The sequence below is a fragment of the Varanus komodoensis genome, unplaced genomic scaffold, assembly GCF_004798865.1.
Source record: "Varanus komodoensis strain SLA01 unplaced genomic scaffold, ASM479886v1 scaffold7_1, whole genome shotgun sequence".
NCBI classification, from domain to species: Eukaryota; Metazoa; Chordata; class Lepidosauria; order Squamata; family Varanidae; genus Varanus; species Varanus komodoensis.
In genome coordinates, this window is record NW_025336479.1 from 7,013,588 (window position 1) to 7,022,384 (window position 8,797).

General features: G+C 41.8%; 1 protein-coding gene across 6 annotated transcripts in view; it reads left to right on the forward strand.

Moving 5' to 3' along the window:
* The window catches only part of TRIM16 (tripartite motif containing 16), a 173,761-nt gene that overhangs the window by 116,206 nt on the left and 48,758 nt on the right, over positions 1 to 8,797 (forward strand). The window lies entirely within an intron of this gene.

An 8,797-nucleotide genomic window follows, 5' to 3' on the forward strand; every position in this document is an offset into this window, starting at 1 on the left:
CAGGAGTCTCCTCCAGCACCAAAGAATTGAGGCCTTTGAATTGTGGTGCTGGAGGAGACTCCTGTGAGTCCCTTGGACTGCAAGGCGATCAAACCGGTCAGTCCTAGAAGAGATCAACCCTGACTGCTCTTTAGAAGGCCAGATACTGAAGATGAAACTCAAATACTTTGGCCACCTAATGAGAAGGAAGGACTCCCTGGAGAAGAGCCTAATGCTTGGAACAATTAACAGCAAAAGAAGAAGGGGACAGCAGAGGATGAGGTGGCTGGATGGAGTCACTGAAGGAGTTGGTGTGAGCTTGAGTGGACTCCAGGGGATGGTGGAGGACAGGAAGGCCTGGAGGGATGTTGTCCATGGGGTCGCAATGGGTCGGACATGACTTTGCGACTAACAACAACATATTTGTTATTGCATTTTGAGAATCTGTGAACTGTCCAGTGAGCTTTGGCTATTGGGTGGTATAGAAATACAACAAACAAATAAGCAAACAAATGCATTTATCCCCCCCCCCCCCGTCACTCCATCGCCAAGGAGTGTAATCCATTGGGAGTAGGAGTAGTTCCTGACCATGTGGTCTACTGCATTATACTATCTGGCCAGGGTGACTTCTTTTCTTTTCTTTTCCTTTATAACTTTTCTTTTATAACTTCTTTTATATCGTTTCTATTTTTTATTTATTTTATATTATTAACTTTAATTTTATATTGTTATTTTTGTATTGTATTGTATGTTATTGTGTTGTAAGCCGCCCCGAGGCTTCGGCAAGGGGCGGCATAGAAATGTTATAATAATAATAATAATAATAATAATAATAATTCTGCTCTGTATTGTCTTTCCAACCATTTCAGAGTGCTTTGGGCTATTCCGCGCCATCACTTTGGCGCATCTCTCACCTGGGGCTTCTGGTGCTATAGGTGCATTTGGGAATTCCTCTCAGTCAGACACAAAAGCTGGTTCCCCAAGTGGCGAAGGCCTGGCTAGCTCCATTCACTATTGCCATGCTGTGTGCCACAGGGCTGTTTTGATCTACTCCCTTGCATGCTTTGCTTGCCTTTACCTGGACAGTCAGTGGTGTAGTTAAGTGATACCTTTTCCTGAAGCTGGAGTGTGATGTGTGCAGTGGAGCAACTGAACGTTTGGAGGAGCATAAATGCCATTAGCTGGCTCCATCTCAATTAAATGATGGAATTTGCCATTGGAGAGCCCTGCCTTCTTCTGGTGCCCTTTTTGCACAGCCTGGCAGGAGTGAATATCGTCTGACAGGATGTGTACACACTCTCAGGAAAAACACAGGGAAGGCTTGTTTTACACGAAGGCCTCAAGCCTGAAGCTTTCCTTCCTGCAGACCCTCAGCCTCTCCCCCCTCCACTCACATGGGGCTTGCAAATTGATGGTGAGGTGAATAACTTCTTTGACACCAAGAACTAGACCGAAACTATGTCAACGGAGACAGAAATGGGGGGCGGTGGTGGCTTTTCCTGTTTATCCTGTTTGAGCTTTTGAGCTGTGTCCTGAAAGGTCAGTTTGTAGAGGAGATAATTTTATCTTGGGGAGAAAAGAAAGGAAAACAGAAACCAAAGAGCCAGGAAAGGAAGGAATAATAATAATAAGCCTTTGGTAAATGTGACAGTCCTGACCTAGCTCAGAAACCATTCTGTTTAAAACTGTTAACCCAAAGGAAAGACAAATTTCTATGGGATACATGGGTTATTTCCAAAAAGGCTAGGAGACCTAGTTTTGCTCAGCAGAGAAGAAGGAATAACCTGAAGGCCAAATCTATGATGAGAAGTATGTGCTGTATTGTACAACAACTTTTCTGTGACAGTTTAATACCTCTTATTTTTGGAAACAGAACCATTTTGCATGGGGTTTTTTAGTGCAACTTGATTCTGATGATCAATGGCAGCCTAACCCTCGACTGCCTGATGGCACCCTTGATTATGCCACATTCCTACCAGCTGCCCACTTGACCCCAGCCTATCGTGGCTTACTGGAAAATCTGCCGAGGGGGCTCCTATGTGGATCCAGGAGGTTGTCAATGCCTCTTTGAGAAAGTGGGGTTTTTTTTTTAAAGGGCCTGGCTACCTAAAGAACTGCCTACTTATATAGGTGTATATCTACTTGCTCATTAAGATCTGGACAAGAGGGCAAGAGATCCTTCTAAAAGAGCCATCCCTCAAGGAGGTGAGGGGGATGGCAAATTAAGAAGGGCCTTTTCAGTGGCTGCCCCCCCCCCCTTTTGGAATAAATTCCCCAGAGAGATTTTTCTGGGAGCAACAGTATTCTCTCTCCGGTGCCAAGTGAAAACATTTCTCTTTATCAGGCATTTCAATTAATGATGTTTATTTATTTTATATTAATAGGGTATATAGCTGTCTTTTTAACTTGCCATATTGTTTTTGATTACTGTTGTAAGAAGCCTGGAGATCCCTGTCAGGACAGTTGGCAGCATACAGGTGCAAAGACAGACAGACAGACAGACAGACAGAGAAGCAAGTATTGAACAAGGGTGCAGCAAACGAAAGATGAGAGGTACCTGTGGCGGGGGGGTTGATGGGGGTGCCATGCTCATTCACCACTGTGGGCCAAAGGATTGCCATCTCAGCTCAGAATCCAAAGGGCAGCTTTATTTGCTGCTTTTTGATCCCACCTTCCATTCCTCCACGGATCCTACGGAAACGTGCTTGCGGATATGAAGTGCTGGCTCAGTTGACAATTCCAGAATTATCCATTGTTTCTAACTCTAAATGTTTATGTGTTTTATGTTAAGCATTTTATACTACATTTTTATGATGTTGTCAGCCACACACAGAGATTTGGCCATTGGGCAGCACAGAAATGTTATTTATTTATTATATTTATATGCTGCCCTATAGCCCGGGGCCTCTCTGGAGGGCTTACAATAAAAGCGTCAGCAGACAACAATGAAGGCAATAAAACAATAAAATGGAACAATAAAATTACGAATACAAGGATAAAGTCCAATTAAAAATATAAAATCTGATATTTGTGGCAGAAGATTATAGTGAGCAAGCAAGCAGCAATAATTTAACAGAATAAAAACCAAACTGGCTACTAAAAACATGTGATAATTTTTTAAAAAAATGAATGAATGATTTATAGGGATAAGGAAGGTGGAGGACCTTGAATGAAATGCAAAAGCCCACTTGCCTCCAACCAGTTTTGCTAAACGTTCTCTTCCCCCATATTCATAAAAATCAGTAGCAAAGGAGGCGGTACAAAACATAAGAGGTTGGGTGTACATCCCTCCATAATTTGAGTACTGCAGGTAGAAATCTTCTATGTTTCTACATGTATTGCATTGGGCATCTTTAGAATACTTTCCCATGCAATTTTTTATAAACGGTATACCCACCAAGACAAGATGAACAGCAAAGAGTCTAGTGGCACAAGTTTTATGTGGTCCTGAACCCATTTGCCAGATGCATGAAATGTTCATCAAAGTGGACATGTATGTGCACAGAAATCCTACAGGGAAAATAAACAAACAACATTAACAGGTGAGGTCAAAAGTTCAAGCAACAGAGAAAAATCACATTTTCTAAGCATGCAGTGATTTTGATGTTTACACACACACACACACACACACACACACACAGAGGCATATTTGAAAGCTTTACTTTTGAGTAATCTTGTGGCTTTTTCCTTCCAGTGATCTGATTAAAACATCAAACAATGTAAGAGCAATAAAAAGTCTCAATTTTCTTTCCTTGTTCTTCCAGTGACATCTAGTGGTTTCTTTGTAAAGAGGAAGGAAAATAAAATTTATAAATTGGCCAACACCATCAGGCTAGTTCCTAGACATTGGGCTCATAGCAGCTGCTTCTTGCATACATGAGTACCTTGACCATGACTACTGGGTGATATGCAGTTGCCACCAAGCCAGATTAAGCTCCATATACTGTACAGAAGATGGTCACGCATACAAAAAATGCCTTTCACGACCCACTCCTGAGCAACTGTAGTGTCTTCCACTAAGATCTTTGGGTGCAGATGGGTTTCAGGTGTTGTGTGAGCATGATTACACAGTGAGCAAATGAATAATCTCAATTTTTATTTTATATTAACTTTGTGGAATAACTTGGAAAAGGACGAAGAAGCTTGTATAACCTTACAACTTGGAAACTTGAAATGTGATTGGATGGAGCTTCTAGGGAACTGGATGTAGGACTTCTTTCCTCAGAGTACTTTTGTGAATCTCCCTATGGTTTCTGAAGCCTTTGTCCTAACTGAGCCTTATTTTTATTGAATATCAAATAAATAAAAACAATTATTTCTCCTATGGAATACCAGGCAGTTCATTAGAAAAACATTAGAAAAACAAGACTGCTGAGTGCGAATCAGCATTGTTTCAGCAAAGGAAAGGAAATTCTGCTTCACCAGCCTTTTGGAGTTTTGAAGGGATTGTGGCTGAGCATTTAGAAAGGAAATATTTTGCGCTAGAACTTCCTGCAAGCTTTTCCACAAGTCTCTGAGTAAACCTAGCAGACAAGGGATTAAAGGATGGACCTTGCCATAGATTAGTAACTAGTAAAATCACAGGAAGCCAAAGTAAGAATAAATAGGTAGATCTCACACTACCAGTTCTCACAACAGTGTAGTAGCCAATTATTCAGAATGCATATTATATATATCAGACTCAGATAGACCAGAACTAAGATGTACTTCAAAATGCCCTAAACTGGATAAATGGATGACAAAAGGGCAAAGGAGGTCCACTGGAAGCAAATGTCAAGTTGTTTATATTTGGGCAAAAATATCTAACTTTGCATGTACACTGATGCAGTCTAAGCCTGCTGTGACTAAGAAAATGGTCTTGGGGTCATGGTGGATAGCGAAATGTAAATATCTGGAGTTGGACAGTATGCTAGTTAACATCCATGCACATGAGCTGAACATAATCTGAACACATATGTAAAGGATCCTTTTACACTGAAGACTTGGTCCAGCCAAAAGCTCAGTGTCAGAGAAACTCAAAGACATACAAGGATCTCAAAAGCATTTGTTTCTATTATTAAAAGCGGGAGTATTGAAAATATGTCGAAGGTTCAATCCTATGGCCAAAGGACAGGCTGGAGACCTAAATCCAATCCGGGAAATGCATTCCAAGGTGAGAGTTAAGACTCCACTGTGGAGTGCCCTCCCTCTGATGGTACGGTCCTTTCTGTGCCAGCTTCAGCCTGAACATTGCAAGTGCGCCTTTGGAGCTGGCATGGGGTGGGTGTTCTTGGGGGCCAGGAGGGAGGCTGTGCTGGAATATGAGGAAAAGATACAGATGCCAGAAATTAGGACCAAAAGATATAGGGACAAAAGAAAATGGAGAGTCAGCAAGCTCATGGCTTATTGGTAAGTAGGCAATGCAGTGGAAAGATGGTTTTGGGAAGGAGCCCCTTCAGAAAAGAGGAGAGACAGACAGAAGGACATTACACAAGACTTTCCTTGTGCCAAAAGAAATGCAGCTTTTTAAAGGAAATTAATTTCAGAAAGCATTTCCCTGTGTCTGTTTCTGATGCAAAATTTAGACTTTTCCCTCCTGGTGCAGTTTAGATTGGGCATTGGAGAGCTAAAGTAATTAAAAAATCAGAGGAACATAAATCAGCATTCCCTGTTCCCACTGTGTACTTGCTAGCTGGGCCAAATACCTTTAAAGAGAGCACCTTTGATTGGTATTTGGACTTCAAATGAAGTGGATGAACACCCATATAATATGTGTTCTGCCATGCCGCCTTCCAGGAACATGAAGTGGAACAAAAGTAATATACCAAAGCTTATATGAAAATTAGAACTGGTCTGGCATAATGAGATTGAGTCAGGATGTCCTGGTTCAACTCCCACCTCTGATACACACTCACTATTCTTTTAACCATGTATCTATTAATATTTTACCTATTTTATTGGGATATTATGAGGATTCTACTAATACAACAGTATTATGTGATGCAGTTTGACACCATGAAAGTGCTAAAAGTATCAAGGATGTTGACTAAACAAACATTTATGTATTTATTTTTAGCAGTGTGCAATACCTTACTTTTCCCCATGCTATTTAGCACAGGGTTCACTGCCATTCATCTGGATGCTGTTTTGAGTGTCAAGGCTCCTCTCCCAAAAGTGTAAAGGTCAATTAAAGAAGCATGTCTCCGAGAAGCTCCTCTTATTTTAACTTGGAGTCCTGCTTTGGGAAGAGGATTGGGTCCCATGGCCTGATGGGCCCATTCCAACTCTGATAGCCCATGATTCTCTGCAGTGCATAATACAAGGACTACATCTCTGGGGATGGAAGACAGTCAGAGCGCATGGCTTCCAAGGACATTTGCCTCCTCCTCCTCTTTCATTGTTTCAATAATATTATTGCTCCCTGTAATTGGCAATTTTTTCTTGCATGTTTGTGGGTTCTGAAGTGAGAGTTTCAGAGATGAAAGCAAAGCTGTCATTATAATGGGATGATGGGAGAAGTATGGATTTGATTTAGGAATATGAAAGCATAGGATTATTTTTTAAATCCGTTTCATTGTGGGTTTGGAAAATGCACTTACAATCTGAACTTGAGTTTCTTTGCATTTGAAATATATGCTCAATAAAAGCACTCCCAGTGCACACAGAAGGATTCTGTTTGTGCTTTCTAAAAAGAGAGTCCCATGAAGGATTGCAATTTTGTACACTGTGGCCATGATGCAGTACAGAGCCAAGTGTGCATTTACGTATTGGTTTCAGTTGGTTCATTTTGGCCCTTGCTTTACCCCTTTGTTGCTGCATCACAGTAGCTGCAAGCCCACCTTTAAGGACAGGATAGAGTATGGATTAAGTATAAATTGTCATTGAATTGTAGGTTGTTATGTGAAAATCCCACACCAAGGATTACTAAACATGGACAACCTGGTGTTCACAACCTAACGACAAATCAATGGTTCTCTTCCTGGGTTGTTCATGGTTAACAACATATAATTAAACCATACAGCAGTGTTTGCATCTAACAACAACCCACAATTCACTCTCAAACTATGCTCAACCCATGCTCAACCTATACTTTGGGTTGTAGTTATGTGCAAGAAGCAGTAAGAGTCCATCCCCTATTGTAATGCAGAAGCATAGGAAGACATCCACCTCCCCCAGTCCCTCACTGAGTCATACTGTACATTTAACAGCAGTACATGGGGAGTGGCAGGCCACAGTCTTTGCAGTCAAGAAGGTCCAGGTTCAGCCCTTGAGAGGTCTAAGTAAGGCTGAGGCAGACAGTAGTGTCAGACCCTCACAATGCTACCTGCTGTTAGTCAGTGTAGAAAATACTGAACTAGATGATCTGCATAATCCAGCAGATCACTTTTTATGCTCTTCTAGTAGGGCTTGTGTGGCATGATGACCTATCATGGGTTCCTGCTCATAATGGGTTGTTGGGTTCTGTGAACCCAGGTGGATTTCCACAAAGTGGCTGCACATGGTCAACATGCAGCCCTAACGAACTATGGGTTACTGTACAAACTGTTGCAGCCATAGTGGGTTGACATGCCATCCAAACCTGGATTACTAACCCGACTGTGGATATGGGGAATTGGTAGTACGGCCCATGGCAAACCCCTTGCCACTCTTGCTGTGGGTTTACTGGGTAGCACCAGTGTTCCAGCCATGCCCAAGCATCACCTGGGAATTGCTGGCACTGGGACTCCTATGGCTTTTTAGGTGCCCCTCCTTGGAAATCGCGAGAGCCGGTTATCAAGCCAGCTTCTGGGATCCCTGCCCTGATAGCTAGGAGCAATACCTTAGCTGGCCGTAGTTTGAATCTGGACAAAGAATTGCAGGGGTTTGAAGCCTTGGCTTGGGCAATGTTGGGGAAGGGGTGACTGCTGGGAAGGGGCATTGCCCAGAAGAAGCTTGAGCTATATCCCCCCCACCCACCTTGGTTAGTCTTGACAACTGTCTGAAGGTGAACTGTCAAGAAAATCAAGATTATCTGTAGCTGCAAACAGGGATTCCCAACAGGGTGCATGTCTTGTTTGAGAAGTTGCAAATGTACATCTCCCTTTTTTCAAGGGAAAGGCAAATTTGCTCTCATGTGCAGCTGTTAAAATTTGGGTCTGATTAAGATTTGTTTGTTTGCTTGTTTTTGGAGTAGAAATAAGGTTGCTTTGGGGTGAGACATACATCTGTGTTATCTCTCAGTCCAAAATCTGCAGTTCCCACTCAAATCTCCCTTATCTTGAATCAGAGATTGCGAATCTCAGAAGTACGCAAGTGAGGGGAGTGCCACTGCTGGGCAGAATGTCCCTCGTCAAAAGTCAGCTCATTTCCACTTGTACCACCTTGTCTTAGCACCCACTGATGGATTCGTCAAAATTGAGCTGCACAAGAATGAGATGCCCCATGCCCAGCTTGCTAAATATTGTGATTGTTAAAAAAGCCAGACAGCATGCCCAACCTATGGAATTCACTCCCCAAAGAGGTCCGCCTGGCACCGTCGTTACTGGTTTTTCGGCGCCAGGTAAAGACCTTTTTATTTCAACATCATTTCAATTGTTAAAACATATGATCTGGCCAGGGCAACTTCTTCTTCCTTCTCTTTCTCCCCCTATATTTTTATTTTATACTGATAATTTTAATTTTATATTTGTAAATCAATGTATTTTTGGATTTTTATATTTAATGGTAACTTATTATGTACTATTGTATTTCAATGTATTTTATCATGTTGTAAGCTGCCCCGAGGTTTCGGCAAGGGGCGGCATAGAAATGTTATAATAATAATAATAATAATAATAATAATAATAATAATAATAATAAT